The sequence below is a fragment of the Heloderma suspectum genome, chromosome 3 (genome assembly GCF_057233095.1).
Source record: "Heloderma suspectum isolate Gila_16-S chromosome 3, 16-S_ref, whole genome shotgun sequence".
Lineage (NCBI taxonomy): Eukaryota > Metazoa > Chordata > Lepidosauria > Squamata > Helodermatidae > Heloderma > Heloderma suspectum.
Genome location: NC_139460.1, coordinates 327,590,235 through 327,614,402, shown reverse-complemented (window position 1 = coordinate 327,614,402; position 24,168 = coordinate 327,590,235). Strand labels below are relative to the sequence as shown.

General features: G+C 49.9%; 1 protein-coding gene across 1 annotated transcript in view; it reads left to right on the top strand.

Annotated features, from left to right (window-relative positions):
* Window positions 1-10,307: 10,307 nt before the first annotated feature.
* P3H2 (prolyl 3-hydroxylase 2) overlaps window positions 10,308-24,168 on the top strand; it is a 132,480-nt gene continuing 118,619 nt past the window's right edge. The window contains exon 1 of the mRNA XM_084847804.1: window positions 10,308-10,768. The gene's annotated coding sequence lies outside the window, so the exon portion shown is untranslated. The remainder of the gene's footprint in view (window positions 10,769-24,168) is intronic.

Sequence of the window (24,168 nt, the reverse complement as noted above, 5' to 3'; positions counted from 1 at the left end):
TCTCTCACACACTTCATATGAGAACCCTCTCAACCTCCACCCACCATGATCCCACCTGCCAGCTGTTGGCCCTCTCCCAACCCGAGGGAACATCCTGCTATAATCTGGGGTCATCTGCAAACTTGGCTACCCAACTGCTCAGCCCTAGCTCCTAGGACATTGGTTAATGTGATACAGCCAAGTGGCCCATGAAAGTGGAGCTGTGATACATTGCTGAATGCTCAGTTGGTCAAGGAGGGTGGCAGCTGCTACTACCCTGAGATAAATGCACCACTGTAAAGTGACCCTTAACATTTTAAACAGCATTGTCAGTCTCCTTGCATTGGCAAATGTTTTGTATTGCACCATTCCCTTTGTTACTTTGTTGTTTTATCAACAGTGGCTTGGCTCCCAGATGTTTGTCTGGTGGAGCTTTGCCCTGCTCTGCACCTCTGCATCAAGGAACATCTGCACATGTTGAATTTCTGCCTGTCGTGCAGATATCAAAGGAGCAGAGTTGTTGCTGGTTTGTTTTTAGATAATCATATGGCCCTCTTTATGCCACTAGGAAAATAAACCTTCAAAGCAACATTGCAGGAGCTGGGACCAACAGCCGCTGAACAATGGCTGAGTTGTTGCATGCTGAGAATTATTCCTTTCATCAAGGATGGAATAAGCCCTGGGCTCCTTCAAGTTCCCATTGGTATTGCTGATTTATAGCTGGAAGGAGACGTGCAATGTTGCTCATATAGGCACCACCACACATGTTTTCCAGCTTTGAACTGCTGAAAAATGGGAGGAAAGCCCTTGGGAGACAGGCCCTTGGAAGACAGGCATGCCAGTTTCACAAGGCAAGGGAAACTGGAGCAAGATATGTGCAGAGGAGGGCACATATCCTGGCTGATGGACGTGCTTTGGACTGTTTCAAGGAGAGTTCATTTATTACATTTCTATGACACCCAATAGCTGAAGCTCTTGTTCACAAAGGGGAGCTTCTGGATCTGAACACACACCCCGCAAAACAACAACAACAACAACAAGAAAATGGAAGGAAACTTTGGATGTTACACACTAGCAGGGGAGAAGAAGCAATGCACACTTTCTCTTTTTGTACTTCTTGCACACTGTCCAAGGTAGGTTGCCTAATTCCCCTATAAGGAGCACCACACAAGCTTTAAGGTCAGGGAGTGTCCACAAGAGATCCCACCTTCTTGTCTTTTAGTCTTCAGTTCTAACATTTTTATTATTGTTACATAAATTTTGTCATGAAATATTATAAGCTGCCTTGGAATCGACTGATGACAGGCAGTATACAAATGTATTAAATAAATACATGGAAGAAATGAGCTGCCCTCTCTTAGGTTAGGCAAGGTATACGTATATTAAAAATAAGTAAATCAAACCCCAGGCACTGCTGACGCATGGTGATGACATCATCACTCTGCACCTATATTGTGGCCTTTACATGGCCCATCTTACTGGGCAGTGTCACCACTGCCCAAAAGCAGTCCAAGCTGGACATAATCCAGAGTCCAAATTAACTGTCCAGATACCCAGTGCACAGCCAAGAAGGTCTTCTACTGACAACAGGGGTGTTGAACCTCCTTTAGCTTAAGAGCTGAATTCCATTGTGGAGAAATTCTCGGGGGCCGCATTCCAGTGGCAGGCGGGGCCAGAGGCAAAAGCGGCAGGTCCAGAAGACCAGAAATAGAAAAAGTGCATATTTCAGTTTAAAGCTCTTACTGCCAATAAATAATTATTTAGAAGAGAGATCTCAATCTTTTAGAGTGGTTGGGCAAAAGGGGGTGGGGCCAGGGAGGGATGTGTGGCCATCTGGAGAAGCATGGAAGGCCGGATTGGGGCCGGATTTGGCCTATAGGCCTGAAGTTCAGCATCCCTGATTTACACCAGATTACTTCCAGCCTGGATTTGCAGGAGAGGGGTCTTACATGGCACTAGAATTCTGAAGCTTGAACATTTTAGTGCTTGGGGAATGAGATATGTGACAATAATAGCAAAAAAATACACCTAACACATACATAATGTAGAAACACAAGAGCAAGCATAGCAGGCTGCAAGGCAACCAGGTATTTCCATGTTAATCCTTGGCTATTTTTGACAAGAAATCCCCTCATACTATGAACCCCTTGACCTAAAAGAAGTGTTTGTGGTCTATGTCACAAATGTAGGAAGGAGTGCAGTCAGATATCCTGATCCTGAACGTACTTCCTCAGGGAGAAATCTTGATTGCAATGGCAAAAGACTGCAGCCTCCTTTTACACATCTAGGCTGGATTTTAAAATGTCCTCAAATGTCCAGCCCAACCCCGCTCTGGTCAGTTTCACAGAACCCTTTCTGCTGATCTGGGTGCCACGAAATGCCCTTTGAGCACATTTTCCTGGTTCCATGTCACCATTGTCCCACGAGTGCACTCATCTCCGTGTAGTGCTCCTTTCAATTTAACCTGGAAGATTTCTACAATTATTTCTGGCCCTGTTGCATGCATAGTTGGTCACAGCTTTCATTTCCTTCCATTTGTTCTTGTCTTTTCCCCTCAATTTTGACCAAGGAGTGCAAGTGATCATGGATGAAGCACAGAATGTGTGAACACATGAACGGATGAGCATGCAACCAAATCCTCAGAAAAGTATATACTCAGATGGCAAGCATATGGGTGGGTGATCAGATGAGGCCATGATCAGATCAGCAGCGCATCAAGATTCCTTTTTGTGCTGCTTTCTCAATGCTTGATGTGCACAAGCATTTGTGCATATAAGATACAGGGAGTGTGTTGCAGGGAAAGATGCAAATAAACAAAGGAAATAAAATCTGTGCATGCATGGTGGACTCTACAGAGTTCGGAAATAAGACTAGGTAACTGACACTGCAATCCTGTAGGTGTTTGCTCAGAAGTATGTCCCACTGAATTCAATGGAACTTACTCCTGAGTAAGTGAGTATAGAATTTTAGCCTGAGAACCCCAGACTCCAGAGACAAATTTGAACAGAATGTCATAAGCACCCCTAATTTTGAGTGGACGATTTGTTTGTTTTGCAGGGTGAATTCCCTCCTCACCCCAAAAAAACATTCAGCTGGGTTGCAAGAGTGAGCTCTTTGGAGGAAAACATGTAAAAGAAACCCCCCCGAAACATTTGCTTTAGAATGATTCCACCCTGAGTAATTTCTTGGCAGCTCAGACTCCATAGAGGTGAAAAGGGAGAACTCCAGTGAGACTGTGAAATGTACACACAGCTGAAGCAGGTTCAAGTGGGATGTTTCACGGATTCCTTCTCTTGGCTGGGTATGATCCCTGGTGATTTATCTGGAGCGGGGGAGTGGAGATCCTAGATATATGATAGGAGTGAGAGCTTGCATAGGCAGAGAGGAGGCTGGAGAAGAAGCCAGAAACAAAATTCTCCCCGCTGCACTCACACAACTTCAATTAAATGCTCAGGAAGCCACCTGGCAACAGGGCTCCATTCTCTCCAGGTTGGGCAGGTTTGAAGGAGCTATTGCCAAGAAGCAGATAATGCATGGCACAAGAGAATATCTTGGCTTCTCAACTGCACCCAGTCCCACCCTGCGAGGCCTGTCAGACTGGAGCATTGGCACGGAGCTAGCCGTCTGCTCTGCAACTGGTCCCCCCACCCCAGTGAGGGGAACTGGTCTTCCCCTCACCTGTATAATCCTGGAACTTGTAAGGACAGGCATTCCCTAATTAGACCCACCCAGGTACTATATGCTCCTAGACACAGCCATGTCATAAATCCTTCCACAGGGGATGGGGGCGCATTGGCAGCTGACAAACAATTGCAATCATAGCAGAAATATTTATTTTTAAAAGACATATGAGTATAGTGGAAAATCCCAGCCGCCATGCCTAGCCGGTGTGGAACCCCACAGCCTGGTTCCCACTGGTAGCACAAGGGAGCCGTGGAGGGTGCCAAGTTGGGCAAGGCTGACCCCCAAACTCAGCTCTTGGTGTCTTCGCCAGCCACACTCAAACTGTGGTCTTCCTTCTTTTCCACACACAGCCCCCCACCCACAACAAAAGTGGGGAGGGGGAACCCAGATGAATCACCTCTTTCAACCATCCCTTAGCCTTTGGGGACCATTTAAGCTCCCCTGGAAGCACTAAGGGCGCAATCCTATGCATGTTTAAACAGAAAAAAGTCCTACAACTCCCAGCATTCTGTGGGACTTTCTCCTGTCTAAACATGCATAGGAGTGTGTCCTCAGCTGGGCTATTAACACTTTTTTTTTTTGGTCAAGTCCAGGTATTGCCTCAGGGCAACCCATACTGATAAGCTCTTCTCACAGAAAGCAGAGAGCGAGCCCATCACCCTGGGCCTGTTCACATGCCATGACAAGACATTTTTAAAATGCAAGCCACAGCATGGGCGCACCACGGTTTGCTGTGTCTTGCGAATCTAGCCAGGGTGTGTTGTTGGTGTGGTTAACCACCCACAACCTGAAAACAACCCATGTGGCTTGTTGTGATGTGTGAACCAGATCAATATTTAGAGCTAGGTTGTTAGGCTCCTCCTCCTAACCGTAGGCTCTCCAGCCCCTACATTCACCGCTGGATTCATCATGAAAGAAGTCAAGCCTAGAAATTCAGAGTGTGCTTATTAATATCCCCCCGCCACACACACACCCCACAATTCATATTCCCAAAACTATAGTAATGCCCCATCCATTTGTAAACCTGCCTATCTATTCACCTTTGCCTCCTAAATTGCTTTGCTAGTGTGTGTGTGACTCCCAAGTCCCAATACAGCTGAGAGAGGGGGTAAGATAAGAATAGTCTGCCTTTCAGGATCATGCCCTATTTCACCTATGAGAGCTCTCCAGTTGTCCCTCCTCTAGGAATTTCCTGGGCAAATATCACTGCTATAGGGAGACATCAGCAGCCATTGTCGGATTGCCACCCTCATCTCAGACCTATTTGCATGCTTAGCAACCAACCCTTTCCCAACTTGGTGCTCTCCAGATATTTCAGACTACAACTCCCAGCTTCCCTGACCATTGCCCATGCTGGCTGGGGCTGATGGGAGTTGTTGTTGTTATTATTATTATTATTAATAATAATAATAATAACTACTACTACATTTGTATACCGCCCCATAGCCGAAGCTCTCTGGGCAGTTTACAGAAATTGAAGTCCAAGACATCTGGAGGGCACCAGGATTTGGAAAAGCTGCCCTAAGGAATAGGACAACAACAGCCATGCTGAATGTACCTGGAAATAAAATGTTACAAATACATATAGGCACAGAGAAGTGATCAACTACAGTCTGTAGTAATTGCTACCATTTGCTGGGAACTGTGCTAGTGCAGGATTTATTCATTTGTTTTATTTATTGTAGAGTTATCAGAGCGGTCCACAATAAATTAAAACACAAAATACAAAAAGTTACAGTGAGTTGTAAATCAATTAAACAGTGGCTAGAATTTACTCCTCAGTCAGGTACTACTTGCCTGAAAAGAAATAGCTTCGGCAAATGCCAAAAACAAAATATTGCGGGTGCCCACTTGGTCTCAGTTGGGAGGGCCTCCCATGGAGTGGGAACCGCCACAGGAAAGGCCTTGCTCCAGGTGGTCTTCAAGGGATCTCCGACCCATGTGGGGCCACCAGGAGTGCCTCTTTAGTAAACCTTGGCATATCCTCAGGTATCCTGGTCCCAAGTTGTTCAGGGCTTTATAGACTAATGCAAGAACCTTACACTTGGCCCAGTGGCAGATGAGCCGCCAGTGCAGAGGTGTTACCTGCTGGTAATAGCTGGGCAGCTACACTTAGAGATGTTATTGTATTAAGCAGTATAACACCACCACCACCACCACCAACAATGACAAAATAATCCTGCTTCCCAGGAATGACACCAAGCCAAGGGGGAGACCAGCCTGGCCCATCCATCAGGCAGAGAAAGAAAAGTTGCAGGGAGCTCGCTTTCCCTGCCCTGCCCGAAAGAACACTTGGCTCCAAGTGACAGGTGTCCTGGGACTGCAAAGTAAGAGGAAAGAACACTCTGGCCCCATCCATTGGCCTAACAAACAAGAGCTCCATTCATGCAACACCAGCAGGAAAAGACCAGCCTGGCCTGAAGTGCATTGAAATGCCCACCTATAGCTCACCACCATGTTCTGGCCTGAATAACTGATTTCCCTCCACTCCCCCCCCCCCGCCTTTCCTTCTGTGTCTCACCTTTAGTTTGTAAGCCTGATGGCAGAGACCTCTCTCTCTCTCTCTCTCTGTCAGGTGAGGTGCGTTGGAAGACAACAATTGTCTAAAAAGCAGGATAAAGATGCAGGAAATAAATAAATAAATAAAAGCCCACTTTTCACTGGTCACTGCTTTAAGGCTCTTAAGAGTTAACGTACAGTGACATGGGTGGGGTTTATTTGTAAAAAGAAAGAAGTCTGTCCTAAATTCTAACTCAAGCATCTCCACTCATCCTGTTGACAATGGAGCGAGAGCCTTTCAGGGCATCAGAGATCTTTGATTGGCTCTGCCCAACGAACACTAAATGAGCAAAGTTTAACAGAGTCTTGGGGCACATTTATTATGGCATAAGCTTTTGTGGTCTGGAGTCCACTTCATCAGAAGCACAAAGTGTTACGCTGAGTTAGAAGTATATATACAAATGCGTGTGTGAGTGGGCAGGGGAGGTTGTAAACAGTGAGTTCAAAGGGAACTGAAATGCAGGAAGTACAGATGGCGATTGCTAGGTTAGTAACAGCAGCCACTCACAAAACAATTGTTGGGTGAAAATTGAAACATCCACACATTGGTGAGCTGAATTTCACATGTAGGGTGATTTTTTTTTAAATGTACATCTTAAGGTCAGTGACAGAGTGTCCTGAAAGATTGAAATGCCCCAAGGACATTGAAATGGTATGTGTGTGTGTGTGTATATTTTTTAATATTATCATTTCTTACATCAGATTTGATGCAGCAGGGCGCCGCTGGCATATCACATCAGAAGATGAACAGGTGTATGACCCCTGATATTGTGGTGGATGGCATTATGAGGTCCTGTAACAGCGTTGCCAAATATGAACTTGAGCACACTCTGGGAGAAAGCGGAAGACAGGAAGGCCTGGCATGCTGTGGTCCATGGGGTCACGAAGAGTCAGACACAACTTAAAGACTGAACAACAACAACAATAGTGTTGCCAGAGTAGATGTCTGGACAGAGTTGGTGTCTGGTTCTGCATTTTGTAAGCAACAACCATGCACATAACGGACCATCGTTTAGCCACGTGCTATGTGAAGAGGTACTTCCTTTCTCTGTCCTGAATCTCCTATTCTTTGGTTTATCCCAGGTTCTAGCATTATGAGGAGGGGGAGATGCACTCATCCCAGAGTGCAGGACATGAAATAATGGGCTCAAGTTACAGGAAGCCAGATTCTGGCTGAACACCAGGAAAAACTTCCTGACTGTTAGAGCAATACGACAATGGAACCAATTCCTCTCCCACACTGGAGGCGTTCAAGATGAAGCTGGACAGCCATCCGTCAGGGCTGCTCTGACTTGGATTCCTGCATTGAGCAGGGGGGTGGACTCGATGGCCTTGTAGGCCCCTTCCAACCCTACTAGTCTATGATTCTATGCATCAAGAGGATCAAAGAAACTTAGCCCAAACCTGCTCAGATTTACCAGGAAGAGGTGGTCTCTGTAACAGAAGCCCTGCTGCTTAATCCCATGTATCTGGCAGGCTGTGGATACTCAGTGGGGTATTGAGTACTTTGCACATGCTCAATACTATTCTGGTCAGCATAATTATTTTACATGTTCTAGTAATTAAACAATGGAAACATTGTTCTGGGGTTGAGTTCATTGGTTCCTGGTCCGCTATAATTATTTGTGATGCAAAACACTTTAGAATGGAAGATCCTTCTTCTTTATTTCTGAGGGTAATGGACCTCTGGCTACTTGTGCTGCTGGGATAAACAGGCTAAAGGTAATGATGGGCCCAAGACAAGTCCCTGACAGAGATCAGACTTAAATGTCAAACATTCTTCCTCGGGCTGATGTCTGAGTAGACTTGCACATATGATGAAGGGCTGTCAAAACTGCCAGGCTAAATGTAATTACCAGGGGCTAATGTCCCTAGCAGTGGCACAGTATGGCTTCGGAGTAGACATCTTTAGGACTGGGATGCTAGGACCTCTCCTCTCACCATCGCCCCACAGATAAAGGGAGTCCTGCTGGATCAGCCCAAGGGCCTATCTATTTCAGCATCCTGGAAATCCACATGCACCAAGAGCACAAAAGCAGCAGCCTCTTCTGGCTGTGCCCTCCCCCTGCCCCTGGCAGCAACTGGCACATTTAGAGGCAAACTGCCCCTGAACATAGAGGCTCCATCTAGCTACCATGGCTAATATTTATTTATGATTCAACTTTATATACTGCTTTCCACAGAAGTACCAAAGCGGTGAACATAAAATCCAACGGTACCAAAACAACCATAAAGATGACAATAAAGATAGCACAATACAACGTAATCAGCAGTCAAACTGCACACCCAGCTGTGTGCTGCAAACCATGGCTGGCTGGGTCACACTTCAAGGAAAGCCTCTGTAAAGAGATGCATTTTAAGAAGATGCCTGAATGGCAGAACTGGGGCGGGGGGCTGTCTAAGGCCCACTGGCAAAGTGTTCCAGGGGGTGGGTGCTGCTGCAACACTCAGCGCTCTGCCGCAAGTGCTCCTGAGGCAAACCTCAGGTGCCTGTGGGGCACCCCGAAGCGTGCTCCCTCGGACGGCTGCAGAGGTCAGTCAGGGACATACGGGGGGAGACGGTCCCCAAGGTAGCCTGAGATGGTCCCATGGTAACAGCCATGGACAGACCTCTCCTCCCTCAGGGATGTGTCTCATCCCCTCTCCAAGCTAATGGCATGGCGCCCACCCCAGCTCATGGGTGTGAGTTCCAGCTGGATGACATGAAGGAGGACTTCCCTTTTCTTCCAAATCTACTGCCTAGCAAGTTCATCACGGAGTGACTCCGGTTCAATGACGAGGGTGAACACTTCCCTTTTATCCCCATCCTGGCGCCCTCCAGATGTGTTGGCTACAACTCCCCCCCCCCACTGCTGTAGTGCAACGCATCCGGAGGACACCAGGCTGGGGAAGGCTGCTTTATGTGCACAGCACACATAGGAACGACACACCGGAAGCGATGGCTCTCCAGGGTTGAAGGCAGGAGTTTACCTGGAGATGTCATGGACCTTCTACACATGAAGCACCGGCGCTATGGCCCTTTCTCTAAAAAATATTGCAAGATTCTAGTCCTCATGCTTCTGGATAGATGGATGATTTAAATGGGAACACAGGAAGCTGCCTTATATTGATTGAGTCAGTCCCTGGGTCCATCTGTCCAGGTACTGTCGACCCTGGCTGGCAGCAGGGGCTTTGCAGGGTTTCAGGCAGGATTCTCTCCTAACCCTACCTGGAGGTGCTGCCGGAGATCGAACCTGGACCCCTCTGCGCGCAAAGCGGGGGCTCTGCTACGGAGCTACGCCTCCCCCCAGACTTGCGCAAGTTTGCCCCAGTCGCCTTCCTCCCGCCAGCCACCCATCGCCCCACCTCTGTTCCATGTGAACAACAAGGACGGGAGCGGGAGAGCGTGCCCAGGGACGGGGCAGCCCCCCCCCACGCGGGTCGAGCCGGCCCCTCCGGCGCCGTCTCTTGCCTCCCTCGCCGGCCAGCCGCGCGCCTCGGCAGACGGCAGGGGGAGAGCCCGGCTCCGGCTCCTGCTCCTCCTCCTCCCGCCGCCCCCCGCGACGGCCGGGGCAGTCCTCGCCGCCCGGCAGCGGGGCGGGCGAGGCAGCCAGCCAGGCGATGGAGCGCAGCGCCGGGGCGCGCCCGGCCCTTTAAGGGCTGCCGGTTCCGGCACAGCCCCAGCTGCAGCCGGCGCGCGCGGGAGGGCTTCGCGTGGCCCGCGGAGTGGCCGCCCCGCCGCCCCCGCGGGAAAGAGACGCTCCCCGCCCGCGCGCTGACACCTCCGCCTGGCGTCCCCCGAGCGCGCCCGGGCCCCGATTCCTTGCCTTCGCGGAGGGAAACCCCGCGGAGGAGTCCCGCGCACCCCCGCCGACCGAGCGCGCCTCCTGCCTTCGGGGTCCCCCCCGGAACGCCTTGCAAGTCAACGGCAGACTCTCGGGCTGACCTCTCCCCGAGCCGCCCAACATCCGCTGCCCCCCGCCCCATCGCGAGCCCCTCCCGGTCCTTCCCTGGGCCTTGACCTCCGGCCCCGGCCGGCCCGTCCGCCGTAGGCTGCGCCCCCCGATCCCCGACGGCGCCCCCCGCCCCGAAGGGCCCGCCGGGGATGGCCCCCGGGCTCCCCCTGCTGCTGCTGCTGCTGCTGGGGGCGCCGGGGGCCGGGGAGCCGCCGGCCTGCCCCTCGGCGCCGGGGCCGGGGCCCGGGCCGCCCTTCGACGCGCTCTACGCGGCCGGCGTGGAGGCGCACGCGCGGGGGGACTTCGCGGGCGCCGTGCGCTGCCTGGAGCGGGCGCTGAGCGCCGAGCGCCGCCTGCGGGACGCGCGCCTGGGCTGCGGGCTGCGCTGCCGTCGGGAGGCGCCGCTGGCGCCCGCCGCCGCCGCCGGCGACGCCCTCCTCGGCCGGGACCTGCCCTTCGCCGCCGCGCTGCTGCGCCGGGCGCGCTGCCTGCGCTCCTGCCGCCGGGCCGCCCCGCTCGGCGCCGACTCCCGGCACCTGGCCAGCGACGAGGTCCGCGCGGATTTCCAGCGCCGGGTGCCCTACAGCTACCTCCAGAACGCCTACACCCAGGTAAGCCGGCGCCGCGGCCCGCGCGCCCTTCCCCGCCGCTCGCGCGGCCCGGCGTGGGGTCCGGCGGCCGCCTCTCCACCCTGCCCGCCCGCGCAGGGACGAGGACGGGAGGCCCCGCCGGGTGCCGGGCTCAGCCAGCCCCCTGTCGGCCTCGCCCCGCCATCCGCGCCCCCGCCCTACAGCTCCCGGAAGGGGGAGTGGGACCCCTCCTCTGCAGGCCAGTGCGCCCTGTTAACTCCCGGTAGGACCCAGCTGCCCACTCCCACGACCCCCGCCCCGTGAGTACTCTGCAGATCGGTGCAGCGGAGCCGCGGGGAAGTGAGAGCGGCCCCCTGCCCGGTATTCGATGGCGTCTTCACCGAGCTGGGTGATAAACCATCACCTGTCCTTAACGTTTGCTTTCCCTGAGCCACCTTCCCAGAGTGCAGCTCCAGGTGAACGGCTTGCAACCCCAGTTCTCTCCTTCCCCTCTGAGGTTCCCAACACCTACTTGCAGAAGGCAAGTAGATGCCTTCTGCAAGTAGACACCCTGAGTGGGGTGACCTGGATGCAGAAATCCATCCAGGTCAGCCCCCACCCCACCCCGACCCAGAAACATTGCGCTTCTCCCATCCATCCCGACCTTCCCCTTTATGGAGGAGAGGGAATAGTTGCAAATGGGCCATTTTCTCAAGCCACCTGTCTGTGGGCACCACCATGCCTCTGCTGGGCAAAACCTCTCTCTTGACGTCTTTGTGTTCACCTGCTGGGCACCCAGGGGGTACATCTACCCATCCATGTTCCTCTTCCCTGCGGACCCACTTAGGGCCACCTTGGTACTACCCCATCCTGAACATCGGGACTCTGTTACTATAGGCAAGAAATCGTGACTTTCTTACTGTCCATTCCCCAGCGTAGGTTGCAATGAAGTTACCTGCAACCAGAGGGCACCTTCCTGTGCTCCCTGATTGGCTCTCCAAAGTAAGGGAGCTGGTGTGGCGGCATGATTCACCCTCGACCCTAGGGTTGTATCTCTTCCTCAAGGCTTCCTTTGCCCTGGGTCCTCCCATCCATCTGTTTTGCAGAGATGCTGGCCACCATGACTCTGCAGTGTTTGTCCTGATCTATCATGTACCTGGTCCAAGGATGAGAAGTTAATGAATTGTACAGTAATTTGAACTGCGCTGGGTCCGTCTGAAGAGAGAACCTGAATGCTGGGCATTCTCTGCCCTCTGTCCTTCATCCTGTCCTGTGTTGATATTGTCGCTGTGCTTTCTCTGCTGTCAGGACCTTGCTAAAGAGACCCCAGTCTTGTTCAGAAGGAAGGGTGTGAAGTAGGAGAGAGAGTGGGGTGGAGGCAGGAGGGAGGATAGAATGATGGAAACATGTCACATTAACTCAGAAGTTAAGGGGTGAGGAGGAGACCTTTCTGTTGTAACAAGACAACAGTGCTGCTTTAAGTATGGTTAAGCTTTAAGTTAAAGAACAAAATCAGAGGGTAGGAATAAATGGGCAATTCTCACAATGGAGGGATGTAAACAGTGGGGTCCCACAGGGATCTGTATTGGTTTTCAACTTGCTCATAAATGATCTGGAATTAGGAGGGAGCAGTGAGGAGGCCAAGTTTGCTGATCATGCTAAACTATTTAGAGTGGTCAAAACACAAAGAGATTACGAGGAGCTCCAAACGCATCTCTCCAGTGTCCAGAATGGGTATCAAAATAGCAAATGCAGTTCAGTGCTGGCAAGTATACAGTGGTACACATTGGGGCAAAAAATCCCAACTTCATGAATAACCTGATGGGATCTGAGCTGGCGGTGACTGACCAAGAAAGAGATCTTGGAGTGTTCAGGACAGCTCAGTGAAAATGCTGACCCAATGTGCAGCTGCTGTGAAAAAGGCAAATTCTATGTTAGACATAATTAGGAAAGGAATCGAAAATAAAATTACCAAGATCATACTGTCCTTATTTGAATCTATGGTGTAACCACACTTGGAATACTGTGTACAGTTCTGGGTACCGCATCTAAAAAAGGCTATGCAAAGTATCAACTCAAGAGGACTCATTAAGAAATCAGCTACCAATGACTCAAGGGCCTCAGCCTCTGGAATTGGCTAGCCAAACTGTGACACCAAACGCTGCGTGAGTGAACACAAACTCCCAAGCCACAGCCCACTGATTCCCCGGAATCTCCCATTCATGACTGCACTCAAGCAAAACGTATCTTTTGTCAGCAAACATGAAGAAAGGGCAGGCTTGGGCAGAAGAGGGCAACCCAAATGATCAAGGGGCTGGAGCAACTCCCTTATGAGGAAAGGTTACAACATCTGGGGCTATTTACTTAAAGGGAAAAAAGGAGGGGATGGGGAAACACGATAGAGGTGAACAAAATTAGCCATGGCATAGAGAAAGTGGAGAGGGAGACGTTTTCCTCCCTCTCAAAATACAAGAACCCAGTGGGGTCCTCCTATGAAGCTGATTGGGGTGAGATTCAGGTCAGATCAAAGGGAGGACTTCTTCACACAGTGCAGAATTTAACTATGGAATTCGCTAACAAAAGTTGTGGCAATGACCACCCATTTGGATGGCTTTAAAAGGGGATTGGACAAATTCATGGAGGAGAAGGCTGTTAATGGCTACTAGTCCTGATGGCTATGTGCTACCTCCAGTACCAGAGGCAGTGAGCCTGTGTGCACCAGTTGCTGGGAACATGGGCGGGAGGGGGCTGTTGCGCTCATGCCCTGCTTGTGGCTTCCTGGTCGACAGCTGGTTGGCCACTGCATGAGCAGAATGCTGGACTAGAGAGGCCTTTGGAGAGATCCAGCAGGGCTCTTCTTTTGTCCTTGAAGCACACTAAACTTGTTAGTATGTTATCTTTCAGAGCTGCATAGGCAAAAATAGTAAGGTGGGTGACAGATAGGCAAGTGTAGGTTGGGAGGAGTGTGGGCAAATGCCATCTCATGGACTTCAAGCACGCTTTGGGAGTGTTTAAGTTGTCGTGCTGTGTGAAACAGAAGAATTCTGTCCTGAAGGTCTTGGGCAATACAGCTGCAAGTGAACCAACCTGATCGGCACCGTCTGAGGATCAGAATGAGGCCAGTCTTTGGATTTCATACTTCTCTGGGCTACAGGTTTTTTGCTCAAAAAAGTGCCACATTCTATATAAAATGTGTATTTTAGGACAAAATATATTTAGAAAAACATTTTTTGGGGAAAACATGTTCAAAATACATATTTAAATGGATATGAAGTTTTGTGCAGAGTTTTTTTGAAATTTGCAAATTAATGCAGAAACCGGACAGAACAGATTTATGTATGAACACAGGTGAAACTGACATGGACCAGAAATGGACTGCTCTGTCCATCTCTAATTGCATGGAGTGAACTCTGCTTCTAGTCTTAGGCTGCATTGTCATGAACAACTGTACCCTAAGAGCTCTGGAAAAGGTGGGCTACTTTTAGAGTTGGTATAACGTAGTGCTTAAGAAGGGTTCAAGTCTTGCCTTACCCACAAACTTTCTAGGTGGCCTCAGGCAAACCGTTTTCTCTCTTCCTTAGATCTATGATGGGGATAATGCCTGCCTACTTTACAGGTTTGTTGTAAAGGTTAGGAATAAAGAAGCCCTTGGACCACCTCATAATAAATTTGTATGGATTATTTCTCCCTTCCCACCTGAAAGTCTTGAGAATTCCTCCCCAACCCGCAAGAATGTCTCTGAATTTCCCCACCCAGCCTCCAACCAAGGTCAGAGGGGGCTTTGCCCAGCCCTAGTTGGAATGGTCAGGTAATTCAGTTTTGCTTGTGACTCTGCACAGGAACAAATGCCCATTCCTGGTTGCCAGGCACCATCTCTACCCTGGAGAAAGATAGCATCATTCATCTCTCCTCCTCCCAGGAGAGGCTGGTCTCTCCTGCACTGGGCCATGAGTGGCCCAGGAGGACCGCTTGGCTCTGCTGAGGCCTGGCTGAGACTTGTGGCGATTCGGCCGAAGGGCTTGTCCATCACAGTGCATCTGCAGGGGCAGAGCGTGTCTCTGGGGCAGCTGAAGTGCAGAGCTGCAGGGGCAGCACTCGACAGGTGTAACTGGAGCACCAAGGGTCCCTTTTCTTAGCACATTTCTTACTTCAACAGGCCTAATGACATTAGGGGCTAGGGTACCATGCACTTGAACATGACTGCGCTGGATCCGACCAAAGATCCATTTATTTATTTGCAAGGAACACCTCATTACTTTGAATGAGTTCAAATCTCCAGGACCAGATGAACTGCATCCTAGAGTCATAAAGGAACTGGCAGAAGAACTCTCAGAACCACTGTCTATTATTCTGGAGCAATCATGGAGGACGGGGGAAGTGCCAGGAGACTGGAGGAGGGCTAACGTTGTCCCTCTCTTCAAAAAGGGTAAAAAGGAGGAACCTGGGAACTACAGACCAGTCAGTCTGGCATCAATCCCTAGGAAAAATCTGGAGCAGATGATAAAGCAATCCATCTGGAAGCACCTTGACAACAATGCTGTGATTACTCGAAGCCAACATGAATTTGTCAAAAACAAGTCCTGCCAGACAAATCTGATCTCATTTTTTGATCAAGTCACCTCCCTTGTGGACCGTGGGAATGCTGTAGACATCATATACCTCGACTTCAGCAAAGCTTTCGACAAAGTGCCCCATGATCTCCTGATGAGCAAACTAGGTCAAAGTGGGCTAGATGAAACAACGATCCGGTGGATCCACAGTTGGCTACAGAATCGGACTCAAAGAGTGCTTATCAATGGGACCTTCTCAAGCTGGGGAGAGGTAAGGAGTGGGGTACCGCAGGGCTCAGTCCTGGGCCCAGTGCTCTTCAACATTTTCATTAATGACTTGGAGGAGGAGGTGCAGGGAATGCTGATCAAATTTGCAGATGACACAAAATTGGGAGGGATAGCTAATACTTTGGAAGACAGAAACAAAATTCAAAGTGATCTGGATAGACTGGAGCGCTGGGCAGAAAACAACAGAATGGCATTTAATAGGGACAAATGCCAAGTTCTGCACCTAGGAAAAAGAAACCAAATGCACAGTTACAAGATGGGGGATATGTGGCTCAACCACACTACGAGCGAGAAGGATCTTGGAATTGTTGTCGATCACAAGCTGAATATGAGCCAACAATGGGATGTGGCTGCAAAAAAGGCCAATGCTCTTTTGGGCTGCATTCATAGAAGCATCGCTTCCAAATCCCGGGAAGTACTAGTTCCCCTCTACTCAGCACTGGTTAGGCCTCATCTGGAGTACTGTGTCCAGTTCTGGGCACCACACTTTAAGAAGGATGCAGACAAACTGGAGAGGGTTCAGAGGAGGGCAACAAAGATGATCAGGGGACTGGAAACAAAGCCCTATGAAGAGAGACTGAAAGAACTGGGCATGTTTAGCCTTGAGAAGAGAAGACTGAGGGGAGATATGATAGCACTCTTCAAGTACTTGAAAGGTTGTCACAGAGAAGAAGGCCAGGATCTCTTCTTGATCATCCCAGAGTGCAGGACACGGAATAATGGGCTCAAGTTACAGGAAGCCAGATTCTGGCTGAACATCAGGAAAAACTTCCTGAGTGTCAGAGCAATATGACAATGGAACCAATTACCTGGGGAGGTGGTGGGCTCTCCCACACTGGAGGCCTTCAAGACGAGGCTGGACAGCCATTTGTCAGGGATGCTCTGACTTGGATTCCTGCAATGAGCAGGGGGTTGGACTCGATGGCCTTGTTAGGCCCCTTCCAACCCTACTATTCTATGATTCTATGATTGTACTCCGCCTTTCTGTCAAGAAAATGGCACTCAAGGCAGCTCACAATCATAGATAAATAAAACATGGTTAAAACAATAACAAAACAAATACATGAAAACACAATTAAAAATGCAGCCATAGCACCAAACCCAACAGACCCGCTTACACTCCAAAGGCCTGCTTGAATAGATACATTTTTTCCTGCTGCCACAAGGACAGCGGCGGGGGGCCAACCTTGCTCCCCTTGACAGAGAGTTCCACAGCCTGGGAGTGGCCACTGAGAAGGCCCTCTCTCGGTTCGCCACCAAGTGTGCCTCTGAAGGCTGCAGTCTTGAAAGAAGTTCCTCTCCTGGAGATCCTAAGACCTTGACAGGCTCACATGGGTGAAGGCGGTCTTTCAGGTAGCCTGGTCCCAGGCTGTATAGGGCTTTATACGTAGTAACCGGCACTTTGAATTGTCTTACCCTCCACGCTGTTTCTAAAAGTAATCAGCCGAAAGCATCCAGAAAGCAGGGATAGGGGAGGATGTAATTTCACTTCATTTTTGGTAAGCATTTGCCCAAACCTGCAAATTCCTTCCTAGTTGGGACAGAAAGATTAAAAAAAAAATGAATGTGGGAGAAAATGAAAAGGACAGATTTGTCCATCCAGGCCCAGCCCTTTAAAGGCTTAGCTCTTAAAAGGCCCGGTTTGAATCCCTGTGTATTTAACCCTGTTAGTGCTGAATTAGGGTTGCACCTCTTTTTTTCTGATAGGCTCCTCATCTTTAACAGCTACACATAGTTGTTTTTTGTTCTGTTTTTGTTTTTGTTTTTTTATTCTAAGAACTTACCCAAATTTGCAAAGTTCTTCATATTTGGAAGGGAAAGAACTTGAAAGATTTAAAAAATCTGAACACAGGAGAAAGTGAAGCTGACAGATTTGTCTGTCCTTACCAGAAAGCTCAAAGGCCAAGCATAAAGGCACATAGCCTTCCCCAGCCTGGTGTCCTCCAGATTCGTGCTGAGGATCCACAGCACGCTGGCTGGGGATGCTAGGAATTGTCCAACTCATTTGCAGAGCACCAGGTTGGGGGAAACTCCCATTGCGTCTGTCCGCATTCTGGTTTTCCGAAGCAGGCATCCTGTGAGCAGAGAGAGTCTGTTTAGCACTGATGGTGAATAGCGACTGATGGCCCTCCTCCATGAATTCGTCTAAGCCTTTTGCGGAAGCTGCCTAAGACAGCAGCCGAACATCTCTTGCAAAAAAAGGCCATAGAGACATAGAGCCGTGGCCTGGCCTGCTTACAAAACCGACAGGGTACGTTTGCACTGGGATAATCTCATTTCCTTTATTACCATTGCTAACATCTCTCTCTCTCTTTTGCAGATGATCCCTTTGCAGAAAAAGGGATTATCACTTTGCTTTCCCTGTAACCGACCTGCAGCTAAACACCCTGTATTGCACTGGGGATCCAAGCTACATCTTGGCCCAGGGTTTAGCTTCTGGAAAGCTGTAAAAGAAATGAGATTATGCCAGACTTCCTGCCCTGTGTCCTGAACGGTCGCTCCCGAGGGGGTGGGGTGGGGGCACTGGGTATCTGCACTTTTGTTTTCTTTGTCTTGTAGGAGAGAAGATTGGGTTTTGAAGGCACTAGCATTTCCCCAAGGGGAATGTACTTTCCTACCCTTCCTTACACTGACCTTTTCTCTGCTTGCTTGCCCCTAGGACTGGCCAGACCACACGAGAAAGCCCGCAGGTACTTTGGGTGGCAATAGTTGAGGGGAAAAAAATTAAACCAGGGCCTTCCTGCTTTGAGCTGTCATGAAGATCTAAGACTGTTTCTGCTCCTGAAGCCAAAGTCCTGTAGGCTGCAACCCTGTACACATTTACCTGGGAGCAAGTCTCATTGCACTCAATGGAATTTACATCTGAGTAGACATGCATAAGGTTGCTTTGTCAGTCTGTTGTAGATAAGCATCAGGATTGCAAAAGTACTCTCAGTTGAATGATGGGGGCAGGGGGTGGAGGGTGGGCAGGGGAACAAGCTATGGTATGATGTGCTATAACTATCTGGGTTTGCGGTATGAATGGGGTACTGATGATCTGATGGGGAAGCTGGTGTTGTGCAGAATGCTGTTGTCAGGAGTGGCCCCTTTTCAGCATGCTGAGGGAACTGCACTGGCTGCCTATTTGCTCCCAGGCCGCGTTTAAGGTATTAGTACTAGTGTACAAAGCCCTAAACAACTTGGGCCCAGGATCCCTGAGAGAGCACCTCCTCCCATACCAACCTGCCCAGTCCCTGAGGCCATCAGAGGGCCTGCTCCTGGTGGATCCACGTGGACCCATGGCCTGCCTGCCTGAAGTCCATCAGGAGAAGAGATTTCAGTGTGGTGGCCCCCTTCCTAAGGAACTCCCTGCCTTTGGAGGTCAGGCAGGCACTAACGTTGTGTTGCTTTCAGTGCCTCCTGAAAACTTTGTTATTTCAGGAAGCCTTCCTGAGTGACCGGCAGAGGTTATCAAATTTGGTTTGTTCAGAATTCTGGCTCGTTTAAAATAATTTTAAGTTATTTTAACATGGTGTTTTTATTCTTTATCCTGTCTGCTGTTCACCACTCTGAGGTCTTTGGATGTGGCGTGGTATATAAATTCTGTAAATGAATGAATGAATGAATGAAAAAAAATAGTGTTGTGATGTGAAATATCCAGTTTATGTTTGAACAGCAAATGCTAAGCAATGGTGAAAAGTTCACAATATCTGTGGGAACTGGCCCTGACTTACAATGCCAGTGTTTAGGAAGGCAGAAAGAGAGAAGTGCGAGAGACAAGGGAACATGCTCTCGCACCTCCATGCCCCTCGTCCTAAAGTAAGTGATGGCAGCTTTCTGGCCCACATTTCTGTTTCCTGAAAGTGGCCGCCATGGGTCTGATCCCCAGACATTGCTATATTGTGGGATTAGCTGCGCTTCTCATTTATTGGGGTCCTTTGGAAGATCGTGTGGATTTGGAAGGAGACAGGACGCGCCCAGTGTCCACATCAGTGACGCAGCTGCAATGTGGGCAGTTGCCCTGTGCGTTTGAAAATTAAAGGGCTGCTGAGGAGAACCGTTCAAGGGCACTGTGTCCGCAGCAACCCTGCCAGGGATGCTGTGCCCCCCCCCTGCCTCCGCACCCTGCAGTCTCCGAGCAGTGCTGTCGCACAGCCTGTCGCGGGGCCCAGGTCTGCTGTGGTGCCACAGCAGCCGGGCTGGTGCTCCATGTCCAGGCATTGCGGCCTGGTTCAGCTTTTAGCTGGGTGTGTCTGCCTGAGTGAAGAATCGGGGGCAAAAGAGCACATGTCGCAAAATGGCATGTGGCAGGGAGAGGAGTGCCTGGAACACGGCAAGCCGCTGGCTCAGGTGGAGGTTGCTGTGGACACTTTTGCCCCGGGGCAGCTCTGCAAACCGGGGGCTTCTTGGACATCTCCCCTAAAACGAGTCAGCTGAATGCAGTTTGGCCAAGAATAGTGCACAGTTTGCATGGGAAAGTTTAAAGGTCTATCAGTTAGAGGAGAGTATTTCTTCTTTTACTTTTATCCTGCTCATGTATTTTTTTCCCTTTTCGGGGGACACCTCCATTAATCCATTTAATGGGTTAAATCCAGTCCCTGGCGTGGCCTGAAGGCCCATTGCACAGCTACCTTGCTGAAGCTCTGGTCAGTGCTTGGAGGGGAGGCCACATGGAAACCACATGTAGCCACCTTGAGTTCCATGATGGAAGAAAGGCGGGATATTAATAAATTTAGCACTTCGCTTCCCAAGCATGTGATGCGCTGTTTGAAAGCACTGTTTGAAAGCATATCTCCTGCATTCCATGATTTTGTCGTTTCCCATGTTGGATCTGGATTTCATGTTAAATCATGTCAGTTTGCATATGGGTATTTAAATATACTGCTGTCTCTGGGGGGAGTTGTTGTTTTTTAAATCTGAAAAGTTGCAGGTGGCCCTTGAAAATGCATCCATGAGAGATTCTGAGCTATTTACCGTAGTTCAGAGGTAGTGCACATGTTTTGCAGCCAGAAGGTCCCAGCTTCACTTCCCAATACCTCCTGTGAAGGGACCCAGGGTGGCCAGTAGGGAAGCATGTCTCCCTGCCTGAGATACAGGAGAGCTGTTGCCAGTCAGAGCAGGCCACACTGTGATGTGCACCCCAGTTCTTCAAGTAGTGGGAATTTTCAGGGCTCTCAGTTCCTGCGCTGGGTTCAGTTTCATTTGGAAGGAGGTCACAGGAGGCGTATGGCATTTTGTAACATTTGTGTTTTGTTTGCAAATGTACTTGTTGATCATAGCTGGAGGTTCACAGTTTAATACGCAAAGTTCACTGCTCCTCCTACGTTAGATTTCAGGGCAGGGTGTAGGGATGTTGGAGGAATCCGGTTGTCGGGTGGAGGTCGATGAGCTTTCATTGTCTCAGCCCCCCAGATTTCAGTTCATCTTCCACTGGCTGGCCCAACTTGGGCTGGATCTACACGTACTGCCTTTTTTCGCTTCCAATGAGGTTTCACCACCCGCCGTTCACACTATGCAGTAGCCGCCTCAAATTGGAACCGGAATTTCTCACTTCCGTGCTCCCGCTTTCAATACCCTGATATCCCGGTATTTCCCCTTAATGTGCTCTGATTTTCTGCCTTCACTACCGTATCCGGTCGTAGTCTCCTCCCCCGCCTGTCCATATGTGGCGGTGTTTGTATTTCCCTCCTGTCCAATCACAGCTCTTGATGGCCCCGTGTCTTCTTCCAGCTACCGATCGCATAGCTTCCTCAGCAGCCCCCGTTTCCTCAGCAACAAGCAAAGGGCTGGATGTGCGCAGGCTTGTCTGATCTCGGACGCTAAGCAGGGTCGGCCCCGGTCAGTAGTTGGATGGGCGACCGCCTGGGAATCAGGCTTCCCGCACTGAGCAGGGGGTTGTTGTATCCCTTCAAAGGAGACTAAGTTTTACCCCCTCCTATCCCTTGCCCTGGATGTTGTTTTTTTTTAATTCAGGCATTATCCTCGCAGAATCGGTGCTTCTCTGGGATGTTTTTTTTTTCTAATTCAGGCATGATCTTCGAAGCTTCGAAGTTGTGAAGCTTCACAACTTCAAAGCTTCGAAGATCATGCCTGAATTAGAAAAAAAACATTGTGGATGAAGAACTCAGAAAAACTGAGTGTCACGATATCGCAATGGACCTGAAATGAATTTCCTGGTCTAGGGCTGGTCAATGTCTGCAAAAATGAAGTGTCCAATTTAATATAGCAACAAATAAAAAAGAAAACTCCCAGCACAAAACAATCAGAGAAACAAACCTGTAGTTTTTTAAATGGCATTTTATTGTTTTTCTTGATTGCTGTTAGAGGAAAGGCAGGATAAAAATGTTTTAATCAAATAAAATGAGGAAGAAGGAGAGGTCAAGCAAAATAAGATCAAACAGGGAACAGGTCAAAAGTCTGCAAGAATTTTTTTTTAAAGTAGCAGTAGAACTCCATCAGGGATTGGCCAAACCAGTCTCTTAAGTGAAGGAGTTCCACAGGCTGGGTACTAGTACAAATGAAAACGCCACTCTATATATTCCTACCAACTGTACTGAGAAGCTGGCCAGACTCATAGAAGAGTATCTCTAAATGGAAGGGAATAATGCTATGGGAGGAGCTGGCCCTTTAGGCACCCTGGCCGGGTTTAAAGATTAACCAGCACTTTAAATTGTGCCCAGAAAATGGACCAAAATATAATGGAAAAGTAGCATGCTCTAAAAAATATGCACTGGTCAAAACATTGGTCACTGGATTTTGTACCAGCTGAAGTTTCCAAACAATCTTTGAAGGCAGCCCCATGCTGATTGTGTTGCAGCAATCCTGCCTAGGCATCACTAAAAAGCATGTATAGCAGTGGCCAGGTCCATGTACTCCGGAAACAGGTGCAGCTGGTACATCAGCTGGGTTTCAGGGGTCCCCCAACAAAGGGACTCTGGTGAGTCCCTCATGTGAGTTTACGTGGGGCCACAATGGTGGGTGGATGGGGGCTGCCATTTTAATTTCTCACAATGTGCCGATGTAGCGTTGGTGCAGGGCATCATGGGGAACTAAAATGGCAGGTCACAGACCAAGTCTGTGGGCAAGCGTCAGGGCTTCAGCAGAGCTGTATCGGGGATCACTGCCCAGCTGTGAACCTGTTGCCCCTGCATGGGCCAGCTGAGAGACGTTCTCCACATGCTTGCTCCCTTCTGGCTGCCGTCATGCTGCACTGCATCATTTTGGTTAAAAGCAAGAATGCGGATGGCCAGGCCTCTTGGGGCATTTGCCAAAGCCGAGGCACCACATTCCACGTACCTGGCAGCTGCAGAGGAGGGAGGGGCCAAAGTGCCACAGCAACCACAGGAGCCGGGGGGGCATATTGATGCCCCCCCCATGCACTGGTCTTGGTCCACACAAAGAGTGCCCCCATTTGAGCATCACCCCAACAGCTCCCAGGAATACCAGCAGAGTTTCTATGTGTACCACCGGCTAGAAGAAACCAGCCTAGAGTGGAAGGCAGGGTGTTGTGCTTCAGGCCTGTGGGCCAAAATCCAGCCCACCTGGGGTTCGAATTCTGCCCTCTGGGGTTCCCCTGATGGTCCAGCCCCTTCCCCTACCTCCCTCTTTCTGCCAACCATCTGTCAGGGTTGGATCTGAGCCCATACAGTCGCAAAGGAGCTCTGATTCTGAGGAGGAGATACAATCCGTGGGAGAGGAACTCTCTCAGGTTTCAGAGGCGCAGTTGGAGGGGAAATTCTCCCCCTTTCCCATGGGGCCTTGGGGCGCAGCTGTTGGCATCGAGCCAGTCGGGCTGAGCGCCTCAGCTCGGCTCCCGCAACCTCTCGCCTGCGCCTTGCGTCTAAAAGCTCAAGTTGTCCCTCCCTTTCCATGCCAGGGTCACTGTCGCTCCCAGGAATGTGAGCGTGGGGGGGGGGCTCCCCCTCCAACCGCGCCTCTGAAACCTGAGAGAGTTCCTCTCCCATGGATTGTATCTCCTCCTCAGAATCAGAGCTGCCTTGGGACTCTATATGGGCTCAGATTTAACCCTGACACCATCAACCATTTGGTGGTTTCCTGGCTTTTGTGCAGTTTTCTCCCATTCTAAAAGGTTGAAATGCCCCTTCAAAGGCAGAGTTACTGGCAGCAACAGCGTGAAGCTGAAATATTGGCCCCACCCCCTTTTGCCCACCACTGGAACGCGGCCCTCCGAGAGCGTCTCCAGAGTGGAATTAGGCCTTGGCTGAAGGAGGTTCAACGCCCCTGGTGTGAGGCTTCAAGCCAGACTGGAGTGCAGACAACTCTGAGCTTAAGAATTTGGCACAGTACTTAGTTGTTTCTTTTTAATCGCAGTTGCTACACTAATTTGAGGCCTTTTCTTTGTTTGTTCTGCCTGTCATTCCAAATCGCAGGCTATGCCTGAAATAAAGAAAGCCAAAGAATAATTGCTGTGTTATAAGGAATTTGTGCTATTCATTTGTTGGCATCTAGTTCTTGAATAATTATGTACAAACAGTTGTGTGGGGGGGGGCAGGGGGGCAGACAGAAAAGCTCCTGGGTGGCTTGGGTTCTTCCTCATAGCAAAATTGTGGCTTGAAGTTCTTGGCCTTGGATAAATATCACCATGTGCAGGATGGTTAAAATTAA